At 36.6% G+C, this 27,140-nt stretch overlaps 1 protein-coding gene across 3 annotated transcripts in view; it reads left to right on the forward strand.

The window, feature by feature from the left end:
• LOC125242681 (tropomodulin-1) overlaps window positions 1–27,140 on the forward strand; it is a 109,825-nt gene that overhangs the window by 40,889 nt on the left and 41,796 nt on the right. The gene's annotated exons all lie outside the window — the stretch shown is intronic.

Here is a 27,140-nt window from a genome sequence, read left to right on the forward strand (position 1 = left end):
ATCACGCGTGAGATGTTAATTTGCTCTGCGTCTCCTTCTTGGCACACGCAGCGTGTCAAATTTGTTTGTTTGCTTTGTTGCTTCATGCTTCACGTAGGTGAAATGCTTCGGAAACGTATAATTATGAGCTTCCAACATCCTCCATTGACGTGTAGAACGGGACGTTGTTATATTATAAAAACAAACGACACACATAATTTCTAATACAAGAATAGCATACGCTGCTGAACACATTTTATTCCATAAATTGTAACAGTAGGTACCTATTTATCCTCTAGAGCTAAGGAATATAAGCACATCAAGACGAAAACTGATTAGCAAATCTTAAGCTAAATAAATGCTGTAAAATCCAAAAAAATACCTGTAAAATTTTAAAACAGTTTTAATGCTTACGGGGGAAAATGAAAATATTATATTATTCATTATATCACTACAAAATACAAATGAAAATACTAACGCCACTGGACCAACGATACACCGTTATTCTCCTATTCCCGTGGATGTAATTGTTTTCTATTTTTATACCTGTTTATAAATTGTACGCAGTAATAGTATGCAGTTTTTGCTGGGGTCATCAACCTCAAGGAGTGATCATCCAATCATTCTAGATACCTTGTATGGTAACTTGGCATCCAGCTTGCCTCATATTTCCATAATCCTTAGCTGAGTATGGATAGGTTTTGCTTCAGGGCATTCTTGATTAGATTACATTTCTTGATGCAGAACAGGAAATTTATAATGCAATTTTAACTACAGTCGGTTCATCTTTACTTGTCCTATCATGTAACAAACGAAACGTCAAATATGATCAAAGACAATTACTAGTGATTCGAAATGTCGATAAAATGATGTATTAACGATACTTTGTAAATAAACGCTGCTAACGTCATCAGAGGATTTTCAATTTTACGTCACACAATATTTATGTAAAAACCAAAATTTAATTAGGTTTCGTAGCATTTGCAACAATCCTATGGAAAAGGCTAGTACAGTTTTCATTTTATACTTAGTACCTACCTAACATTAACACAACAAAAAATGTACTGATAGTAAAATATTTATTGCAAAGAGGTAGGAAATAAAACGTAAAGAACGGGTTAATAAATCTGATAAATTATAGTAATTCATATCAACGCATTTTTTCCAAGCTATACAAACTCAAACGTTAATATCGATCGTTCATAACGATAAGTTGTCATCCCAACATTACGACTCATAGACAATCTAGACTTCGTAATGTCTGGAGTTTTTGATGTCATCCGTTCGTAATTACAATTATTGATGAAAATCCTTTTAGAAATTATATTTTTCAGTGGTTTTTTGATTGATTTCAATACTTTGTCAGTTTATTTAAGTGTATAATAACATTTTTAGTGATGGTTAATGTGCAATTCCAGAGAAAAGTGAGATAATGTTTTCCAGCAGTGTTTGTTTACATGATTGGACAAGTATGGTTGAACTGAGTGTACCTATTCTACTCGCGTAGACAACTACGAGACGTAGGTAAATAAACAATGTTGTTAAGAATTTTATAAAAATACATAATGCTATTTTAAACTGTCGATATCGATAAAAAATCTTCTCAATGCCTAAAAACCTATAAAATCAGATCATCATAATGGATAAGTTATAATCTAAATTAGTCCATTAAGATACAAGTGCGGAAAAAAGGAAGTTCTAAACGAGTGGCAATAAATTAAAACACGACCGATGAGGCGCGACGTTTTTCAGTAATGGACCTCCAAAGTGTCGACCTGACAAGAAATTAACCATTTTCGCACTAGTGCGTAAAAAAAGCACCATCTGTACTTAGTGAAATTATAATACATGTAAAATAATAGTATTTTATACAACTGGCGTTTAAGTGAGGTAAAAAAGACGAGTGGCGTGAGTAACAATTTGAGGCGAAGCCGATAATTGTTAATAAAGACGCCACGAGTATTTTTTGACTCAGTTAAACACCGTTGCATACAATACTTTTTCTACGACCAACGACCATGCACTTTTTAATAGTTTTCTAGAATAACTTTCGTGAAATTCGCACTATTTCGTGTATTTTGACGCGTCGGCCTCCCCTCTGTTCCTGCACTCACCCTGTCGCTCGCACACTCCCCCGCGACGTCGCCCCGCGCACCCACGCTATATCCCTTAAAGGCTTCCTAACAATGCTTTGAGCTATATCGTATACGTGTGGGTGCGCGGGGCGCCGGGCGGGGGCGGGCATCTTTTATGTAGGGTTTTAACGATCTATGCACGACACTGTAAATGACGAATAACAACACGGGAGTAGAAAAAGGTATTTTTCTTTTACTAATGGCTTCATTAACAAATTAATGAATAGATCCAAATATAAGATAAAACCTTCTGAACCAAACATTGTTAACATTTTAGCAAGCAAATTAAGGCCGATAGAAATCGCGGCAAAGGAATTGCCTTATCCAGCGCATGCACGAACGTATACATTAGGCAAATGTAGGATCGTGAATCGTGAGGTGTTGATAGTCGTGTCTGATGCCCGTGAGAACACAGACTGTAAACATTGTGTGTACGCAGCAGTTTTCTTTTTTACGTTAGGATAAGAGTAGTAAAAAAGTCTTCTTTTCATCATGTTACCTCCAGTAGGGGTGAAGTGCTCGATCCAATTATAATATTGCACTGACTCCGGTCCTAAACAGCTTGGATGAACTATCACGTGCTATCACTCCATCCCCATTCGCGAATACAACCAATACTTGGTCCACGGAACGGCGCCAACAACTCAGGACTATCATACCGTTTGTGTCGTGATCGTGATTTACTTAGTAGAATGTTCCGTAGCGAGTGATATTCCATTATTCGATTTTGATAAAATTCTGCATTTCATCAATCTGCTGAATTCATCACAGTAACAAGCAATCAAATCGCATATAATTACTGGTGTCATCAATATAATCTATTTGAGATGAGATAGCACTTTTAATTATCATCTTCTAAGGCAGATATTTCGATAATTTATGGACTTGAGAACTTGGAACTACCAGTGGCACATTTCTCAAAACTAAAAGTTACAAGCGGAAGCCATTGATTGACTACCACTTGTAAATTTTAACTTGTAGCTTCGAAAAATGGGCGACTTATATCTAACACAGCCAATATAAGCATGTGAGGTACGTGTATAAATTCAAGACAACTTCAAATTATAACGGGGGCAAAGGAATTTTGGCCAAGATGACACGCTGACAACACTGATTGTCGCATCAGTCGCATGTGTGGTGAAGAGGAAGCGACCTTCACACCTCTAATTTGTGAATGTCATGCCCTCGCCAGACAAAGAATGAAGAACTTTGGAGCAGGTTACCTGGTGCCAAAGGACGAGAGCTACCCATGAGCCTCATGATCCGATACGTGGAGATGGTCGAGAAGCTCCTGAATAGCTGAAGGATCTTAGGATCGTAGGGGGTAATTGCACAAAAGATCCCGATGGGTCGAAGTGTATCCGTAAGGGCCCCCGCAGATTTAAGATAAGATAAGACGTGTATAAAATAAATAAATAGAAACGCTTTCTACCAATTCTACCTTACATCCTAATAGGTCTCTCTGATTACTGTAATGGTGCAGCAAGGTACCCCATGCGGCTCATTAGAGACCTATCACTTACAACCTGAACCGTGTCTGCTATACGAGAGTACTTCGTAAATGCTACCTCAGCGGAGAATGGCCCTTTGTTCCGAGGACAATGGAGTCGTAACCGCGTGCTGATAAAGCACGATGCTATTTTCTTACGAAATCTTCCTTATTAAATTGGTACCTACATTGTAAACTTTAAAGATTACTCGTTGGATTTTAAATGTCATCACTATCATCTTTTGCTGAACGTCTTGATCGACAACGAATCAAATGGACACGAATTTCCTTTTCGCACATGTATCGTACGATGTTTTTCAGTACAGATGGCCCTCGAAGTTTGGACCTGACAAGAAAAGAACCATCATTAGTGCGTAAAAACAGCACCATCTGTACTGAAAAAAAAACCGGCCAAGTGCGAGTTGTACTCGCGTAAGCTCCTGAAGAAAAATACAGCTATTAAAAGCAGCAATTAGCTATCTAATGGTTGAATCACAAAATAGCATTCAGCGTCATCTTTCAGCCTTGCCTTCCCTCAAATAAAACACTATTTAATGAAAAATATACTAGGACATGATGACTGGCTGCATGGATATTACCAGCTTAATCATTTAAAGCCAAAGAAAAAGTAAATTGACTCACAGGACAAAATAATGGTGCTTATTCTCTAAAGAGCAGTTCTTTGTTCCAATTAGAATCTAAATCCGTAATCAGCTCAAAAAGGAAGCAAAAGACAAAACAAAACAGCTTTACGGTATGTGAATTCGCAGTGTTGGATCTAAAAGCGTCTGGAAACCACTACACCGTGAGTCACGAGCTCGACAAGCTTATATTTTATACTTTATTTGTTGCTGTTTGCGACCACCGCAGATATAGGAAGGAAGGAGATTGGATATGTCGGCATTGTCGGCCATTTGTATTGAATCCGCCTGTCTCAAGTTTTTTTTTTTTTTGGAATGGGCTTAAAAAAAAAAACTTGAGACAGGCGGATTCAATACAAATGGCCGACATGTCCGATCTCCTTCCTTCCTATATCTGCGGTGGTCGCAAACAGCAACAAATAAAGTACAAAATATAAGCTTGTCGAGCTCGTGACTCAAGTTTTTGAACCCACACACATTTGTAGATGGACGCTCCTATTGGGCTATTACCAGGGGCGGCTCACTCCGCGATTCTATCGCCACGCTACAAGTACGAGTTCGCGGCCTATTTACTGGTGACGACCTTCACACGGCGCAATAGAATTCAATGTCGGCTGCTCGCGTGCGGTCCGTTTGTTAATGTACGTAAGAATTTAGAATGGCGGCATTTTGTGAACATCAAAGGAGTGAGCCTTCTGTACTTGTACTATTATATATTCTGTATTACGCAATTAATACACGCGCATCATTTCCATGTCTGTGCACATGCAAACGACCAGCGAGCCGTGTCATCCATCACGCACGCACACAACAACTGTATGTTCAATGAGCTAACAACTGCGACACGTCCGCCGGCGGCTTGTCCGCTCTCTAGTGTTATATGCTCGGAGGTGACCACAGACTGCTAAGACGATAGAGGATGGAAAGAAAGGAAAATTAGCTCTGTACAGGATTGTGATGACGTATTAATGATTAGGCGGCAAATATTATGAATTTATGACTAGTCTGACAGTTGACAGCTGTCGTCCCATGGTTGGACATTGTTATTTTTCCCACGCGATGCGTAGTTGTCACTTTTATTTCCCCTATCACGCACTTCGTACATGTACCCAATATCACACCTCGGACACTGGCAATCAATTATATGAAAGAGGCACGTTCCTAGCACACAGTCTAAGCTCGTGTAGGTGAACGCGTACCTACTATGCTTGTATGAGTGAAATATGACAGGTCGACTGTTCGCGTTTTAGACAGGCGGTAACTGTGAGGTAATCGAGAGGGGGTGGGCGGCACTTTCAGCGGGGAGCGGGAGCGGCCATAATGTACGATAGTACTCTTTATTATACTGTGCCAATATTGACTTTATGTAAGTACAAATGTCTGTTCGTATATGTATGAACAGACACACACACATACACTTACAGGCAGGGAGGCTGGTAAGCTAGGTACTGTTTTTTTAAAAGAACGACATATTTCATTTCGTGATTTCCTGTGTGGTGACAGGTTAATAATTTCACCACCCCCTTTCTTCCCCTGGGTGTCGTAGAAGTCGACTGTGGGATATGGGTTAAATTGTGGCGTAGGCGAGAGGCTGGCAACCTGTCACTAAATGTCACAATTTCGTTTTCATTTACCCCTTATTTGCCAAGAGTAGCACTGAAATCTGAGTAGTTTCATGTGCTCTGCCTACCCCTTTATGGGATACAGGCGTGATTGTATGTATGTATTTCATTTCGGCTATCCCACAGTGCCCGGTTTTAGAGGTAAAACTGCACAAAGCTAACCTTGTTTCTAATAATTTCTTGAGCACGAGTCTGAATCTAGATCTAGACGCAAATCAACAATAAAATCTCCATACGGAAACCTCATCATGACTCGGTCGAATGCGAGACCTTGTTACGCGTGCATAAGCATTAGATTTTGTATGCAAGCCACTTGCAATTTCCGCCTTGTTAACAAACAACTGCATAAATCTGGAAACGAATGCCAAATATACTACTTATACTAGGCGCTTTATTAAGAGGGTATTAGTCTGGCCAGTGGTGCCCTGTAATACAATATATCTGCTGGATTATACAGAATTGGAATGGTTAATTACAAAATACAATTCCTAATGAGGGCGCTATAAGAAGATATCGGTTTTAACGAGTTTGGTAATTGCGACAAAATCAACCAACGTCACACACGGAGCTAGAAGTGTGATTCGAATCTTAAAAGTTTTAAATTGGTTTTGACACGCCCTTGACTAGACGATGGTCTTGGATCGCTTCACTACATACCTACATTTCGAACCAACCGATACATGGAAAATATTAACTGTAAAATATCAAATACAAACAAAGAAGTTAAATGGAAATTGATGTCATTAAATGCTTATAATTTCAAAAGTCAATTTAGAAATACCTCAAGTTTATAATTTATTTCGAGGTCTTATCAAAACCAGTTCAATTCCCGAATGGGAAATCTGGGACGAGTCAACAATGTCAACATACTTATAACTTAATTCGTTTGCTACCAAAAATGTATCATTTTATTAGCTCGTAAAAGAACAAGCTCTTTGTACACTTTGTACGTCTGTACCCTTTGTTCAATCTTTGTTAATGCCCACAAGACACTTGCGTCTTTGAATCTTTTTTGTTTCATTCAACCAACACAAAAACAAAAGACACCAGCTACGCTTTAAATTATAACCTGACTTTAATTGATACTAAAGTGAACAGCGAAACAAAATAATCTTCTTTATGAATAACGGAGGTGCAAAATAGAAGTTTTTGTGTTGTTATCTTCGAAAGTTGTTGTTAACGGAGAAAATATTTAAATTTGAACCTAAAATGTAAAAAAATATCAAAGAGTACGCAAAGGACGCATTTACGAACTGCCTATAGTGATATGTACGTTTTTGTAACTGTTTATTTACTTAGGTAACAGTGGCGGCTGGTGAAAATTTCTGCTAGGCAACACTGAGCAAAAAGAAACCTACCTTAACATTAGGTCCTTTAATAGTAATCAATTTTAGGCAAGCCGGTGGGAATCGGTGTGTGGACCAGCCGCTGCTGCTGAGTGCTGATACTTAAACAATAAAATATTGATGTAAGAAAACGGGATACGTAAGATGGAAGGGTTTTTCTTGCGGTTTAAGATAGAAAACAGCCGCAGTGCTTCTTTATACGGGTAATTTTTCATCTTACTCTGACGATTAGCGACTATTATGAAGGTGCCTCTATAAACTCGACGACAGTTTTCACTAAGTTCCCACGTTTCACACTTTCTCAGCTGATCGACAATCATTGGTCATTACACACATAACGAGGCGTTGGTTATTGTGTCATTGTTGCGGTGAAAATTCACCAGAGAAAGTGGGGATTTAGAACATCAACATCACATACGCGTGTAATGAAGATCGAGGAAGCGACGGCAATAATTTAGCGTCGCGACTTTAAATTCAAAGGGCACGGTATTGTTTCGGCTGCTTCCTTTTTAGCTGAAAATCTAATCTAATCTATGCCAATTTGTGGATCCTATACCAAAATTTGGATTCTTGTCTTTTGCTAGGTGTCATGACTGTCATGAGTCATAAGGATTAAAGGAGCTTTAGACACAACAGATAAATGGAAAAAAATATTTTAGAGAAACATCACGTAGGTAAATATTTAGGAACCTAGTTTTAAGTAACAAATTCAGGGTGTAATATTAATAACAGGCAATATTTTATGGCCATGATGGGCTGGCTATGTTAAAAAAAAATCAAATATCATACTTTGTATACTACTTAGTTAATAGTTCATGAACCCTTAGTACTTACTGAATTATATTTTTAGTCTTAAATGTTTTTTACTTGCGAAGTATTTCATTTTTTTAAATTCTATTATGGATGGATAGACTTTGCTTTGCTCCAGTAATGATGAAAAGGGTTACGAAAGAGCCGTAAGTACGTGACATAGCGACGATGAATAAAAATTAACGAAGCGCCTCACCCAAAACTTGCATAATAGAATTTATAATGCCTATTAACTGCCATTTCCGACGCTTTGCTTTATTGCATTATGACAGTGACAGTCGAGGTTTCTTTCAATTAAGCATGACGAATTGATGCTGAATATAAATAAATTTAAAGAGTTATTTGACAGCAGTTTGCAATTCAGAAAATTTTATATGTAAATATGAGTAGTACTTATACCTATTTAATGAACACCTACTTAATCTACAGAACAATGGAAGAATAGGTAGGCACCTCAGTTTCTTGGTCAAAAAATAAAGAAACATTAGAACGATGTACTTATAAGTCTTTCAACAATTAATATCATTCGATAATAAGTCACTGTTCTGCCTGTTTGCAATGTACTGTAATTTTGTGCTCCAACTAATGTATTCTACATATGTAAAAGCTATAAAACTCTCGTTGAAAGTGATTGTTTGTAAACAAAACGAATGCGTACCGACGCCGATACCGATCAAGCCAAACGCGTGCTGGTTTGTACAGAATTCACGACTTTCCACGGCTTCGCTTAGTTTAGTCATGTCTGATTCGTGTGCTCGGAATGGAAAGGGGTCGATGGTCGCGCGCCCTCAAACTGTTGGGGCGTTTCTTTTCCAGCTTGAGGAGCACAGGCGAGTCCGAGTTGTATCTATCGACTTGGATATTATGGAATATTCAGACCATTCTTAAGCTTCGATCATTTTACTACATTTGAAATGGATACCAGAATGTGGACCACATTTAAAATGGTCCGTTAGTTCTTATCAGAATTCCGTTCTGGTCGTTTTTGTAAAATTTGCGCACCAAAGATCGCATAACGCTGGATCGGTTCAAGTGACGTCCATTAATATCAAGTCTTCAATTTTTCAAGTCAGATCACTATTTTATTACTTATTTATAATATTGGTAGCGATTATTTTCATAATATTATCGCGTGTTAAATGAGAGAAATGCATAATAATGGAACACCACTGAAGGCTGATAAAAATAATATCATGCAGTCTTTCATTTATATCGCAAAGAGCGGCAATGGTAAAGATGAGATTTACCTAATTGGTAATCAGAAATCCATAAGTATTCATTATGAAAACTTATTATACCTAGCCAAAATAAAAATATTACTTTGCCAGTTAAACGACATACTTATAGGGGTTATAAGCACAGTTTAGTGCGGATTCCATTCATATTTTGAACTTCAACCCATACAACCTTTAAATCGTAAGCCAAATCTTTTCCCGTAGCCTGTCGGCACCTCGTCCACAGCCAGACGTGCCGTTGACAGCCAACAAAAGTGCTAATTGCGAGCAAATGCAAATACAAGCGTGCCTACGCTACGAAACACGGCCCAGAATAGACGGCACTATACTATGTAATCTCTGCTTTTAAATGCAGGTATTTAAACGGTTAAATCGGAATAATGTGTAATTGGCAGGACTGGAATCACAGAATGTAGGTATTGTATATATTACATTCCACAACTCTTCTCTTTCCGATAATAAACTAACAACAAATGAAAATTTTATATTTATTTTGTAAATTTACATTTTATAGGTTTTTGTACTTGGGATTGGTATTGGTTTTTTTACAGTCATCCTATTTTAATATGCTGGTAGGAAAAAATTACAGAACTTTCGGAAACAATAACTGATTTTATAAATTGAAATTGATTTATATACAGTAGTCACACTTCTTGAAAAAAAGAACAAATCAAAAATATTCAACAAAATAATTTGATTTGTTCCCTAGTTGTAATAACTGATTTTCTAAATCGAGGTGACCTCATAAGAGCTCCGTGGACTACATAACTACATTATATACGGAGCTGTAAAAAATAGGACGGCATGTGGGTATACTAATCATAAGGACTTTTGGAAATTTACAAGAATCGATTTGAACGCCCTAATAGGGTCCATGAGCACACCTACTTTGTAACATCTTATAACACCATGGATGCAATAAAGAAATATGAATATGAATATGAAGCTGAACCTACTTATAAAGCTTAAAGGAAAAGTTACAGCTTGTGGCAATATCCACGGTTCCTAATTTTATATCAATAACTATCATTTTTATTTACGTTTTACAATAAGTGGAAACGAGTTGCTTAAAATACCAAAAAATCATACAAAGTTTCGTTGTTGTTGAAGAAATTATTGATATTGTGTAAAACTATTTTTCTGTGCCTTAACAAAATGCAAACACAACGTTCCTAGGAGTCGGAGCCGAGAATAGAACAGCCAACGTTCATTTTACAATTCCACGTCTGCTATTTCAGTAAAATGTTTACTATATTCAAATTATAACACAATGTAGACATTATCAAAAACTCCTTAAGTACCCGATTCGAACGATTTCATTGAAACACGATCAAGAATTAGCCCTATAACATTCGATATGAATCGGATATGTAAAAGTAGATGCATCTTTAATATATTGGTATTAGAAAGTAGGGATAAAACGAAAACAACATAGGTAGGTACATACAAAAATTCACGCCTGCAGTTTTTCCACTGTTCAAGTTTCAGTGCCACTCTTAACAATTATCGGTTGGAAAAAAAAACGAAATTGTGACATTGCATGACAGTAGGTTACTAGCCCAGCTCCCACACCACAATTGAACCCAAATCCCACAGTCGACTACCCTTGATGCCCTACACACTAGGGTGATGGAAAGTGGGTGGAAAAATTCTTAGCCAATCCGAAAGAAAACAATCCGTAAATAAAATTGGATTAACTAAAACGAATCCATATAAGGACATAAGAACCCAGAAGCCATACAAATGTCTTAAAATATTCGAAAATAATCAAAATCGAATTCGAACCTTACTCAGATAAATATAAAGTCGGGAAAAGAAGTACGACGTTTAGTGCACATGTAACATTCTTCTTCAGGGCATCTAGGCTTAAAAATAGATCTTAATGCTAAGCACGAGATAGCTACATTTTGGGAAGTGAAATAGAAGTAAGTATGCGTTTATATATAGTACAAGGTTGAGCCTAAATAACAAATTTAAATACACTGAGTTCGTGTTGTGATTCAGATTATGTTAAAACAATGAAAATCTTTAATCGTTTGGACTAAGTATTTAATAATGAACATTTAAATATTAATTAGGGATAATAGTCTGTCAAGCGAGTTATAACAGTAGCAATGTACAGTGAGCTGCTAAAGTACATGGCGAATTATCAATGAATTCACTCATAATTTCTTCATGCAATTTCGCAGGTACAGAAAACCAATGTAGGTATGGTATGGTATCCCTATGACACGGAGCAGCAATGTCCTATCGAACAACCACAGGCACTATGTACTTGGCGGTTGGCGGGCACTCGGCGTCAATGAGGAGGAACACTTAAAGGTTATGACAGATGGCGCCACCCTATTAGTCCATACGTGAGAGCGAGAAGATGATATGTTTATTCTCTCACACACATATATGAATGGCAGTGACATGCCTAGTCACTTGCACAGGCGCCGCCTGGCGGGATAAAATGTCAGTGTGCCTCCTCATTATACTGCTCTGTAACTTTGTGCCTTTAACTGACAGACAGGTATAGTCCGGCGAACTTATAATCAGCGGGCACCCTTCAGGGATCCTAATGAATTTAACCTTCATTTTCATGAATGACGACGTACGAAGGTCACCGGGATATTTATAAGTTTATTTCCGATACTATGACTAAGAAGATGTAGCTAAGATCGTCAACAAACCATAAAATAGTTAAGTACCTACCGTAATTTCTCTACAATCATGACAATTGAAGATTACCTACGCGTTTATTAATTGGCCACTTTGACATGACACATAGTTGATTGTGTAGAAAAGCTCAAATACGGAACCCTAAAAAAAGGTCAACCACGAACAAAAGAGTTCTTTTGGCATAGTTAATCTTTGTGTTCCTAAGATGTAGGTATTTAAGAAGTGGAGCCACCCAGATTTTTAATGCAGGTGGGGAATGGGGGGGATTTATGGGCAAGGATGTTTATTAAGATTTGGAATCAAAACTATTCTACGTTCTTTTCGGCCACTAAAACTATTTTAGTACCAAATTTCATTTAAATAATTAATCATAATTAATTAAGTATACACCGTGTTTCACTTAACACTAAAAACCTGAAAACCGTTTGTTCAGAATCGAGAGTAGAATCGATTGAGCTATATCTTGATGGGGGTAATATTTTTTGTTTTAATTTGTATTATTAGTTATTGTTTACGTGCCCATTCTACAAATTCGTAATACAACATTGTGCATATCATATTGCAAGAGGTTGTATACCTTTTTCAGTATTTAGGGGTATTAATACTGGCTGGTTACTTGCATGGACGATTATTTTTTCCGCTACGAGTTTGACGTTGTGCGTCACTTTAATTTTAAAGTTTATCATAAGTCATAACAAATTGAACTCTTACCTAATTACAACCTTGTCATTTTGAATGTTAGGTTTAAATTTGCTTACTGCGTCACCTGTCCAATTTGAAGTTTACTGTGACACAGTTTTACGTGCTTTACAGTGACATAGCTGTATATTGGTAAACCTTATGTCGTTGCAGTAATGTACACAATTAATCAGTTTTAAGGTTTACGATAGTAGCTAGCAATTATTTTATTGAGTGTAGAGTTAAAAGTCGAGTAGAGCTGCACAGAAAATTAAATATTCAATTTAAAAAAATAATAATCATCAAATTAAAAAATGAATATTCTAGATACGTTTAAAAAAATAAAAATCAGTTGAGGTGTCTGAGGTTTTGAGTGATACCGGAAACACGGTGTATATGTATTATGTATTATAGTTCTGATAACCTGTTAGCCAAAATTTATTGCGTTTCGGCTCTTATTAGTCTCATTACATACTTATAAATCATGGTTACTTTATGAGCTGTAAAGAAACATTATTAATCTAAGTCACATTTATAAATCGCCCGGTCACCTTAGCTGAAGTCAACAAGGACCTCTCCTTTAGGAAATTTGATGATAAATTGTTGACTAAACGGAATTCTGCCGATGGATATTTTAAATTTCTTTGTAAAAATACACGGTTAAATAACAAGGACCATCCATATTTTGCATTAGTGAGCACAGATATTTGTTCCAGAGTCATGGATGTTTTCTATGTATATAAGTATTTGTATACAGGGTGTAAACCTAATACGGGCGAACCTCGTAACGGTGGTGAGTATAGGACATAAAAAATGGATTTAGATAACTTTTACTTAAAATTTAAATATTTTTTTTATCCATACAAATTAATTCGGCCCGCAACGTAATGCAAACACACTCGCGTTAAACGCTCGTTGACAGTTGTCATTGATTGTCATCGCAACCACGTGGCAACCACGTTTACAGTACATTGCTGCTGGGATTTTTTTCAAAAATTCATTGTGGGGTGAAAATTAAGAGTAACTCAAAAACACCTCTTAATTAATGATAACAATATTGAATTATATGCCTGGTTTCATTTATCGCCCTTATTACGTTTACGCGCTGTATTATATATACATCGTTGTCTGAGTACCTGCAACACAAGCCTTCTTGAGCTTACCGTGGGACTCAGTCAATCTGTGTAAGAATGTCCTATAATATTTTTGTTTATTTATTTATTTTTGAGGTTTCATAATGAACAACTTTTATTAGAATGGGAAATCACGAAAAAAAATTGTCTGTTCCATACATTCCGACTGACATGTTGCTGCTCAATTCGATGGATCAGCCATTATTTTTTTAGCGATTTCAGCATTAGTCCTAAAAGTTGTTTATTATGATCTCAAAAGTCACCATGCAAAGTATGGCTGGTCCTTTTTATTTCATCCTGTATATGGAATAGAAATACGGTAATGATGTAATGCTCTTTGTTAGAAACGAGCATGAAATGAGTTTCCTAAGTAGGTAGCAGGAGGTATAGTATTATTAATTCACGTTTAAAATCCAAAATTTCTTAAGCCAAATAAAGTACGTGATCGTTAGATTGTCAAACGCAATACGGAAGACTTTGTGTCTGAAGTTTCTCTACATTAAAACATAACCTACCAAGCGACTATGGAAAGCCATAAAAACATAATTAATATTTCCGGAATTCCTAAACGAGTCCGATCCGATCGATAACAAAATCGATTACTGACGTAACAATGTGGAACCGCCGTAAGGTAACGGCGGCTATCAACGCGGGTATCGAAATCGGCGTCCATTACCGCCGCATTTGCAAATACGCATTTTACAGGCAAACCAACCAATTTCTTAAAAAAAGTTACTCACACAAAGGAAGCCTGTTTAGTTGACTAACGCACATATAGGCGATAGAGAGTGTGAACGAAAGAAGACGCTCGCTATTTGACAGTTTTTGCCACGGGGCCGCGAGAAGAGGTTGTGTCATACTGACGTGTGACGCTAAACCTAAGTGAACTCCAATCTCATTTAGTAGTTTACGTAATAATTATGGCAAACAGGTGAAAGTTATGCATTTCAAATTATTGTTTATAGTTTTCTACATGACTTCTGAGTACTTTTTACGTATTGTTTAGCCTGGAAATGTGTTCAAAGTGGAAATTAAAAGACAGCGGTGAAAGGCGCCATTTCGTGAGTAGATTCTATTACTGTGGTATACCACGGTAATAGTTAAAGTAGTGATATTAGTTCTTTTTGCTTTATTTTAAGTATATGTGATCACTTATATAATGTCTTACAGTTTTTTCAATCTTGATCTATTCACGCTATCAAAGAACTATTTACGCGGTATGAAAATTATTCAACAAAACCTTAATTTTTAGCAAAAACTTCATGACTGATTTCGTAGTTTCTATGAAAACCGTTAATTTGTCAATTTTTTTAAACATTGACATAAAGTCTGATGCTTACTTACCAGTTATGTAAACTTGGTTTTAATATAAGGTTGCAATATTTTATTTTGATTTGTAATGAAAATACATCTGTATGACTTTGTTTTTATGGGTCGGAATTAGATTTTGTAATACTCCAATTTATGCCTATTACCGATGGTACGATCAGATAACCCTCGGTAATAGAATATATAAGAATCTATTACCGATCCATGCAATATTTGTTTGGGTCGGTAATGGGTTCCTATAGAAGTATCTATTACCCAGCGACATATTAGTCTTGTATCAAAATATGACATTTAGTGTACCGTAAGTACAGATTTTAGAGTATAAAAACTTAGGTGAAACTGAGTCTTCTGTGGGTATTCATAAAGGAGGATAGTATAGGTATATGTATTTGTCATAATTTGTATATTCAACCATCGGTATTAAGCTCCGAATTTTGAGATGGGTTTCTATTTACCGATGGCAGAAAAACACTGTCATTCATACCCTCGGTAATGAAATCTCAATTCGCGTTAATAGAACTGCAAACTGTTCATTACCACGGTAATAGAAAATTTAGGTATGTTGGCTTCAATAATCATTTTATGACATATAATAAACTAAAATGATCCTAAAACTCTTCAAAACTAATAGTTCAATAAATACTCTTCCATAAAAAAAATATTGGTGGTCGTTAATGAGCTTTGATACCCTTAATTTTTTGGTATCTTTTGAAATCTGCCTTAAGTACCACGTTAATAGGCGCCATTACCTTAATCGATTTGATACGATTATTCGTTTGTGATTCGTTACGCTGTAGTTTAAATGGATACTTGAATTAAAATATGGGACATTTATTTTCTCTTACCTACCTACTTACCTATCATAAATATGAGCTAACGCACCTCGGGAGTTACAAGAATAAGATAAGCTGCGGAAACTTGATTTTCACTAGCTTTGCACTTTGCTACTGACTTATTGAAAAAAAAAATTGACTGTCTTATGCCTTATAGTTGGTAAATAATTTACCATATCAGTACCTACAGTCATGTACTCGTAGCCTTAGAAGCCTTTAAGCTTTTCCCAGTGGTGGGCAAACTTTTTCCATCGGGGGCCATTTCAAAGAATTTTAGAGGGCCAGATATACACCAAGAATGAATTCTTAATACACCGTGTTTTTTTTTGTTTTCCGTTAAATTCGACACGTCGTTAGGTTCATTATCAGGAACCATCCTGTATATCAGTTTTAGTTAAATTCACAAAAAAAATATTTCCATCGTTTTCATACATAATAAATGAATTAATTAGTGTGAGAGACCCTTAAGAATTACATTCAAGTTAGTGTCAAGTGATTGACGACACATGTCAAAACAAATAACATTAGGAATTGGTAAAGGCTGTCACACACGCGTTTAGTAATTAGCTTAATTTTTTGAATAACTCGATAACCGTAAAAGTTAAGACGCTTGTTTCTTAGAGAAATTAATTGTATTTGATCTAAAGAACCTTCCCTTAAAGTTAACGGAATTCAATAAAAACAGGGTGCTTGCCATATCAATATCACACACTATTTTGCAGAACCAGAAGGCCTAGCACGTGATTACCGCGAGAGTATGTCGCCGCGAGATAAATCACATGTCTTCGTCTAACAGTTCTAACTGTATCAATGACATAAGGACGGATAGTCTATCTCGCGGCAATCCTGTGCTAACCCTGCAGTTGACGGCCGGATTTGGCCCGCGGGCCGTACTTTGTCCACCACTAATTTATCCTGTCGGTATTATCCCCAAAATTATTGTACGAATAAAAAAATGTAGTTATTATAAGCCTAAACCTATTTATATCAATGCATTACAAGCATATTAATTGATAATATCGAAGAGGACGCGTATATGAATGTGTGAATGGATGCATATTGCATAATTATCGTGCCTTATTAATGTTTCCTGTGCAGCTAGGCAGCTACACAGCATGCATTGCAATTTGTATAAGGTACAGCGGGGCAAATCCCGACGGGGGCAAAAGTAACTGATCCATTTTTTCCATGTTTTACAATGTTTGCATTATTAAATAGAGTGTCCACCGGTCTAGTGTAGAACAACATCATACATAAATAGTGTAATAATGGAAAAAATGGATTAAGTAGTTACAATTGTCCCCCAGTCGAAATTCGACCCCGCTGTACCTTACCTATTTATTTGATTGCCTATGTTACTCGATTTCCTTTATTTGCAAACTCAATATATTTACCGAATAAACAAAGTAAATTGCTAACGAAGATCTTACGTATTTAATTGGATAATAAAGCTCCTATTTTAGTAGCTTTCTAAGGAACTACTAAAAAGAGATAATTATACCTATGCGTCAAAACTTTTTAACAAAAAATAAAACCGCCTTCAAAAATAAGCGCGTTACAAAACACGGTGAAACTAAAAAGCAAAAAATAATAAACCTTTGAATTCAGATTTCTTATCGGATTGCAATAATCTAAACATCCAATTATAAACAAATCAATTATTTTAAAAAACCGTAGTTTAAAAGTTGAGAAGAGTTCAGAGTTGCTTTAACTAAGTTTTAGTTATCCACTAAATCATAAGAACATAGTTGTAGTAACATATGTATGTAGGGGAAGGTTGCGATCATTGGACCAGCGCCTTGATTGGACCACTTAAATATTTCAAAATATAATCGTGCTAGACGCGTGCTAGACGGAATCCAGTAAGGCACAAGGTGACCTTAGGCCTCACTTTGGGCCACCCCGTAACCTCAGTCGCGCCTCGCTTCCCGGAAAAGAGTTACGCGTTCAGTCCAAGTGTGTTTCGAGCGCTGTTGAAGTTAAATTACGCGAAGGAATAAAATCACGAAAGTATAATTACATTTTCAATTGAATTTGTGTGTTCAATTGAATGCTTAGGTCAAACATTTATTAATGAGCAAATTTAAAACAACAGTTTCCTGCCATTTGTTTTCTCTATTTTTTAAATGCAGAGTTTGCAACAAGGTTTCTGGCGCACAGGTTAGGCGAATGAGGTTTATATGTAAGTGGCGGAGATTGGGACCGCGTGCGGGATTCCCGTTGCGTGGGACCGGTTTGCTGACAACGCCATTATTTCTGACACACCCACTTAGGGTTCTTTATGGCTGTTACTCTCAAACGACTCAAAACTACAGGTACTCAAGGTATGTTACAAAACGCACAAACTATAAACTACGTTTTCTTACCTTGCCTTACTTGTACCTATTTTTAACCCCCGACGCAAAAACGACGGTATTATAAGTTTGACGTGTCTGTCAGTCTGTCTGTCTGTTTGTTTGTCTGTGTGTATGTGTGTCTGTGGCATCGTAGCTCCCGAACGAATGAACCGATTTAGATTTAGTTTTTTTTTGTCTGAAAGCTGAGTTAGTCGGGAGTGTTCTTATTAGCCATGTTTCATGAAAATCGGTCTACCATGTCGCAGTCGGGGGACATTTTAATTTTGTGGTTAGGTTAGTAGTTATCGCTTACGATGCTCGTTGGCCTCATATCGCATAAAAAGAGGCGTTATTATTTTTGGTTTCCATCGTAACCCTTCTCATGTATAGAACCAATTGGAACCCTAGGCCACTCTACAACCACGTCAAAATGACAAGCAGTAAGAGATCTCTTACACTCTGATTAATAACGTCACTATGACATAGTTCTACAGTGGCCAATTGGTTGACTGTACCTACTGATGACGTATCTACTTTTTAGAAACAGGGTCATTCCAGCGAAACCGACACCATAGGCATAAAAATTAAATAACTTAATTCATACTTAAATCTACATCTAGAGAATAGAACATTATGCCTATTTTTATGAATCAATGAGTTTTTCCTTTTTGTGTATTTATTTTTGCATTTTATTCGTGTCCGAACGTACCCCTAGCGCCAGTTGTCTAAGGTGGTATATTTATACCCTAAGTTGGCAGCACTATTTCGCGCCTTTTATAAACATTACGGAGAAAGTGATATGTGTAAAAGAAAATATATTTAACGCTGTTTAAACCAGGGGCAAGTAAATATAAATTAATCTTCATGGTTAAGATTTATTGGGCTTCTACACAATGCGTAAGTCATATCCCGCCCGTCACAGTAAAACAAAGTTTTTTCTTGTTTACCCTAAAAGTATCTAAGCTCTTGTTGTCTTGCTTTGTGAAAGTAACAATTAGGTTGAGATTGATTATTTTAGCCAAAAAACGCGTTGCATTTGTAAATAAAAAAATACTTTTTAACGCTTTTCAACGTAGGTCCCACCCGTCAGTGACGGGTGAGCAGAATGGGTTATCTCTGGTAAAACTGGAGTTGGTGAGTATAAAATCGTTCTTTTAAGTTTAGTTAAACCTAGCTGGGTTATACTAAAGCAAATTATATATGTAATATTGCTTAATTCGGTTGTGGTATTACTTTATAGAACACAATGAATGCTATGAATCAGGAAGAAGTCTCTTTCATTAAAACTGGTATAATTTTAGACATTCTTCCTGAACCGCTGATAAAAGTATGCAGTAATAGACTGTTTGACGATGTTTGACAATTATCTGAATCTTTAAAAATTTAAGATAAAAAATTTTTTTTTTGTCTTAATGCTCCAAGAAAACTATTGAAACTATTACTTGTAACATTAAATAATTCATTAAAGAGCTGATTTAAAGTAAATACAAAAGAACTGTCTTTATATTTTTCATATATTTGTATGCTCAAATGTTACTCGTCCCACCCGTCACAAAGCACTGTCCCACCCGTCACAAGCATTGAGAAGTAAAATTATTTTTGTTTTAAGAGTTATTTGCGTAAATTATACTAATACCTAATCTATACAATATCAGGAATCATATAAAAATTGGTTGTTTAACAAAAGTTTTATAGTTTCTTACCAATTGCGAATTGTGTAAGTCAAGTCGGAGAGGAGAGGCACTTTGAAGTCCCACCCGTCACACTTCTTATACCATCAATTTCTCATAATAATAATGACATTTTCATACTTTTTTCGATGGTACAGTAAACATTGATTATTCAGGTAAGTGATAATGTCGTATTCAATACGCTAATTGTTGCTGTTTGGCAGAAATAAAGCAAAATGTAGGCAAAAAAGAGTATAAATGTCCCACCTGTCACAATGGAATGACCCAACATCCTATTTGCAAAGTTCACACGCTTTGTGCAACAGAACACTATATTTTAGTTCTGTCTTTTAATTAAACTTCAGGGGATCGATTTTTGAATTTTGAACGCATGAATTCGCCGTTCGAAAGTCTGTGGAAAACGAAGTACCTAATGCTATTTTTGGAAAAGAACGGCTAGTAATTTTAAAACTAGTGGTAATTACCACTCGTTTTTGATTCTGTTAGCAGAATTTAAATCGCTAGTAGTGGAGATATTATTGAACAAATTTCACGAAATCGAATGGCCGAGATTCAAAAATCGGCCCCCTGGTATGTTAAAATGAATTGTCGACATAAAAATGTCCATTTTAGTTGTAATCACAGCTCTTGTAAATCATCACATAAAATGATAACACAGACCTGGTTTTAATAATACAAAACACGCAATGCCGCTTATTTCACCTGTAATTAGAGCATGGTGTTATTAACGCACACCCACGCACACCTGCTATTCACATTTACTATGGCTTTGCCTTCTGCTGATTGCGAATCACTACCACTATAATGTGACCTTCAATAGGACCACATGACGTACGATACTCGTATATCACTACCTTTCTAACTACAACATTCTCTGCATGGCCCCTTATTTCTAAATGTGACTCCATCAGGAGATCAGAAAGATAAACGGTAGCCCCAGTAAAAAGTCGCAGGGATGGATAGCGGCTGGTAGTGACAAAGTTGGCCCACACCACGTCCAACCATTCCCGAAATGATGGTGGAAGACCACCTCATAGGGACGGGGTGCCACTTGCAACCGCCTCTATAGCAATAGAAAAGGCTCCCTCCTCAGTGCGTTTTCACATTATGCGATCCGATATCGGATGTAGGACCGATATCCGCCATCTTTGATTTTTACCTTAGAAATCCTTTCGACATTCGATATCGGATCGGATAATGTGAAAACACACTCATACCCTCCGAGAGATCTTTCCACCAGAGAAAAGGTCCTTATGCAAGAAGTTTTATCAGAAGGCAAAGATCCGTCCGTGATTCAGACTCATAAATACTGTCTATAAGTCAAGACTAATAATAACGAAAATAAAGACGAAATAAGGGCAAGCCGACGAGATGCCGCTAGGATCAGGATCATCAAATGAATGCCTTGTATTATGTTTAAAAGTTCAACTTTTTCGCAATTAGGAAATACCAACTAGAATCTAAATATTTGTAGGTATGGACTAAAATCTGTTGAGATCAAGATAAGTATAGAGAAGAGGAGCTGAGCGAGACAATGTTTTGTGAATCAAGTAGCGTTAATAACTGTATCAATTTAACACATTTGCTCAGCTTAGCTCACATTTAGTTCAAGCAAGAGAGAATTACTAGAAAATTAGGGTCTTTAAGATACAGAACTATGTTCTCATTAACAATCTTAACTCACGTTTATTCTTCACCAGAGGGTGAGCACATGATTGCCGCGAGAGTATGTCGCCGCGAGATAGACTACCCGTCCTTATGTCAAATGCAGTTAGAAGAAGACGTGTCATCTATCTCGATGGACCTACTGATTAGTCAAATCATTGTCCTAATTATTCATTTCTTTTTACTAACTTGTAGGTATCAATGCACGAAAAATCTACGAATCTCTTTACTGAAGTTTGTCGCTCTTACAGGTTGTTACGTATAAAGATGGCTACGGGCAAATTTCATCCCTATGGTAAGCGGCACTGTGGCACCTTTACTAGGAACGTCTCAAATTGTCACTGCTAAAATTTATCAAATTAATTCCATCGCAACAATGTTTATAACTTTTTAGTCCACGCTTGGTCCATGCTGTCACTTCTGTATCGCTAAAATCGGAGAGAAATCTTTGTCAAACCGGTCGTTCCAAACAGATCGTATCAATAAAGTACCTGTTGAGGCAGCTGTACCATGTGCCACTAAACAATTTTGAAGCTTATTTCAAAGAAATAGGGACCGCCGACAGAAAGATAAGAAGTGTTGAATGTTATATCTGTAAAGATCTAAAGACACAAAGAGCCCTTTTGCAAACACTATAAAAAGTTTATTTTAAGTAAGATACCAGCTTAGCAAGATCTACTAGTTAGATATAGATACTTACTTAGTCAACTAACTAGTTAGATAACCTGATTGACGACCTGACGAGACGAGATAGAGCTGTATAGCCTTTTTTCTCGTTAAAAGAAATCTACGTGAACAATTTTCACATTTTTATAGGTAGGTACCTATTTATTTCTTCAATTGTTATCTAGCTTTGGACTGGCGATCAATTGATCGCGAAATTCTGCTACCACAAGTACCACAACTTCTACAGTTATAGACTACACTTTATTTATATACCTAATACCTAACTTTAAACTATTTTTAAATTACCTCTATTACGGAGTACGTCTCTTTCGCACCAGTCTTTCCCTTTTTAACCGCAATGCAATTTAAGCAGCGAGGCAGAACCAAACCGTTGGTCATCACACTAACAGGCCAATTCTTTGGAAGGCATCAAAACGATATTTGAATCTTTATCACGAAATGATTCCAATAAGATTCCATTATGAGTCCAATAATGTTTTGATGTCAGAGGCACATTCTAAATAGCCGAAGGTACCTAACTAATTAAGTACTTACCTGTTGATGTTGTCGTCTAGACCATTTGTCATGCGTGATGTGGTGGTCTAAAAATAGTCTACTGCTTAGTCTACTAAATAAATTTGTTTATGATTATGCGAGAGACACAACTTTACTCTTCCGTAATGTAATACCTAAACGTCAAAGACAAACTTTACCTTCAATAACTTCAGTGCTTCGATGAGATAAGCTTATATGGAAGCAACAACCCGTATGCAGTTTACATGTTCTTGATAATGCTGTTAGGTTCTTGACGTTTCTATTGCATGAATAAGTAATGCAAACGCATCAGATATTAGACGAGGAAACTCTTCCATGATAGTTCCGACTTGATGAATGATGCATTCGTCTTTACACAAACTACGGATAATATGTAAAACGCATTATGTTGTGTTTTAAGCACTTACTGGAAAGGAAAGGAAATCAAGGAAATATCACTTAACTGGCCCCGTAGCCGAATGGCATTTCTACGACGCGAAACGAAAACGAAACGCCGCGAAAGGTAGTCTGGCTCTGTCGCGCCGATACGCAAGAGCGATAGAGATAGATATCTACGAGCGGTTCGTTTCGTGAGCGTTTGTGCCATTCGGCTACGCACCCTGATTTGTATCGTGCATGTTTATTATTTGATTTTTGCGCCGGTCGGCTTTTATAGAGCTTCCGCCAATAACCGGTAAAATAAGAATAAAAACCGGTAAACAAACAAAAACCTATGCGCTTGAATTCTGTATCCGATGAAGCTAGAAAGTGACTCTTACGCCTAGATTAGAACCCATTTGTATGCGCGAACAGCTTGTTTAAAGTAAACACGTGTAGTTGCGGTTGCGTATAACAATGGTGTATGGGAGCTGTTCGCGGAGAAAAGCTCTAGGTTTTCACACTTTCACGTGTCGTTAAAGTATGGGCGGAATATTAAATCATTCAACAATTGTTAAAGTAAAAATGTAATACTTATTAGAGAAATTGTGTATGATAATTTAAATCCATAAAGAGAATACATAAATCTAAACATTTGAAATAAAATGAGGTAAGTATTTAAACACATTTATTTACCCATAACACAGCTCATATATGGGATAAATTAAGTAATTTCAGCCTTTGTTAATCATATTTCATCCCTGCTTCAAGCCATTTAACATCTTCGCGTTCTTTCTTAGCGATCCTTTCCCTTTCTATTGCTAGTTCCCTGTCCCGAATTATTTTTTTCTTTGCTTGATCTGCCAGGTACGATCGTTCCATAGCATTGTAAAGCATTTGCTTGCTAACACCATAGAAAAATCCAGCAATAAGTAGCGCAAATCTTACACCTCTGATAAAAGGAGAAACTTGTAACGGTGGACCTAAAGACGGACTCATTTTTATTAACTAGTTATTAACACTATAATCTTATCATGTCATTATTAATTTGTTGTTCGGAAAACGTCACGAAAACATCTGTCTAAGAGACATTAACTTTCCAGCCAGTAACAATACTTCATGCATAGAGGTCGTTAACCTCTCTGACATTTCGCGAATCAGCAACATGCGTTGAGTGGAACATCCCTGCGGCTAGTGACTAGGTCAAGACCGTTACTATATATTTATTTATTTGCCGGAATCACATTGTTGGTAGGAAGGCCAGTGGCCGAGTGGGCAGCTAAGAATACCGCGTGTCTCTGTTGCCGCGACCACCAATTATAGTGGGTTGGCGGCCGGCCAGCTCGCCCGGCGTAGTCGCGTGGTCAACAGAAACAAAACGTTTATCGATTCGGATCAATCATTCGATCACTTCTTCCGTATTGTTTTGTAGAGCGGAACGACATCTAGCTCCGATATAATTAAATTTAATTTAGTTTTTTCAAAAATCTATTTCAAAAAATATCAACAGACACACTCATCACCATTGATAACCCTTGGGCTATTTTGTAAATTTTTGTCATCTATTGCAGTATTAATAATAGGTATATCATAAAATAATATAATTATATTTGACTTTCATGTTATCCAATTTAATTTTTTTAAATAAACAAAATTTTAAATAGGTAACCGCAGTCCTAAATCTAATGACCATTCACAAAATAAGTAAGCTTGGATCAAAACTGCATGCAGTAAATTTAATTAATGCATGTTACTCATGCACCAGGCAGAATCCCTTGCCAACACATTAACACGATAGTGTAGAAATATTATATTTAGGAACTTATGCAAGCATGGGCGAGAAAGTGTGGTTTATTGGATTGGCAAATTTGAACACACACTAGTACGATGTATACCTATTACGCTATTACTTACTGTTAATGGTCTAATTTTTGTATTTTCTTATGATGAGCGATGCTTTCGATTTTAGCGTACTTGTGATCTATTGGCATTCATTTCATTAATACACTTTTGTATCTTACAATTGTATTGTTACAATAACAAAGTGTAGTCGTCGTGTGCACTCGTTACGGTAACAAAATGTGTACGAATTTGTGGCTGTCAATGTCACTGTCAGAATGACTTTTAACGACACTTTATTAGTCGACGTTTGCACACATAACGGTAACAACATGTGGACGAATTTGTGGCTGTCATTGTCACTGTCAGAACGGTTTCTGACAGTGACATTGACAGAATTTGTACACACATGTGTAGGTCTGATTACCGAACTGCTCCTAAACCACTGTAACCGCAAATGACAATCTGAAATACGAAGGTTTCTCAAACTTTCTTGTGAAGTTGTGGACTGGTTGCTTTGAATCATTTAAATATGAGCGAATTAAATAATAATAAACGACGACGACCATTTAAGCACTCTTCGACATTTTATAGAAATGTGGGAAAGTTAAGAAAATTGCAGAATGATAATACAAATAGATAAGCACTTTATAGTTACTTAATGTATTAAATATATAATTTTTAATTCTTATTGATAAAAATGAAGTGCAGTGTTGCTTTACACAATAAAAGTAGGAATCAAATGAAATAGAGTATTTACTGTGATATTAATAGAATTTCTGTTGCGCAATGATAGTTTTTTCAGTACAGATGCTGCTTTTTACACGCAGTAGTGCGAGCAAATCAAGCAATGATTCATTTCTTGTCTGGTCGAAACTCTTAGCTTGGATTTAGGTACTGAAAATCGTCATACGATACACGTGCGAAAAGGACATTCACAACTCGTGTCGATTTAAAACACTCCCTTCGTTCGTGTATTAATTTATCGCTACTCGTATCGATTTTCCTCTTTTCCGCACTCGTATCTACAAGTATTTTGTTTGGGTTACAAAAAAAAACATTTTATTTACTCTACTACGTTTTATTTATGTCTCTTTAACATTACAAATTTGTAGACACTTATCTATACAAAAATCTTGACAAAAGAAGTACAGATCGCTGAAATTAATGTTGATAGTAATATTATTGACGACTACTTCAACAAGTGTCAATTGTGAAATGCCGCAAAATACTAGTTGCTCTATAGAAGACCATAATAATATGATCCCCGATCCTTTACAACCCAGCAGCTCGGTACGCACGTTACATTTTTTTTTAAATCTTCTTTAGTGAGGGCAACTGAGTACGACGGCATATTTAATTGTTTATAAAGTTTGAGGATACCTGGAAAAAAATAATACAAGAATTACGCCATTTTGAAAACAGCTTTCGGTCACGCGTGTACGCTGCGACCATTTTGCGACCGTTTGTCGACCGTTTGGTGACCGTTTGGCGACTGTTTTTTACATGGAATATTACCGTCTTAATCCATATTTTAACAACTTTATTGGTTTTCTAGGCATTATTTTTAATATTTCAGTATAGTGTATGCACCGGAGCACTAAAACTTCACCAATCAATATACATAACACGCAAACACCGAGTAGTCAATAATATTATTACTGGTTAAACTGAGGTAAATTGATGGCAATGAACGAATGATTTTCGGAAAGTAGTCGCCAAACGGTAACAATGTGTGCACGCGTAGTGCACACTTCTGTCACTTCTGTGACCATTTGTGCCTGTTACCAATCGTCCCCATTTGGGTCGCCGCGACTAAACGTCGACCGTACTGCGACTAAACATTGAGACCCGAAGACCTGTGTGTACACAAAATAGGAGGATTTGCGTAGGAACGGCGACCGATTATGGTTATATGGGTTGGCTCAATATAAACCTATTTTACTTCAGTTTTCACAAAGAGAAAGTTATAGACAGATAACATTGTAAAAAGATACTAACTCACGTAAACTGGTAGCGGATCGGTTGTTATTGAGAAACGATACTACAAAGATGCAACGAAATACAAGAACCTAAATTACACAAATTAGGTAATAGAGCCATGATCTAGATATGTATACAGGGTGATTCATGAGTC

Source organism: Leguminivora glycinivorella, chromosome 3 (assembly GCF_023078275.1).
Source record: "Leguminivora glycinivorella isolate SPB_JAAS2020 chromosome 3, LegGlyc_1.1, whole genome shotgun sequence".
Taxonomy (NCBI): domain Eukaryota; kingdom Metazoa; phylum Arthropoda; class Insecta; order Lepidoptera; family Tortricidae; genus Leguminivora; species Leguminivora glycinivorella.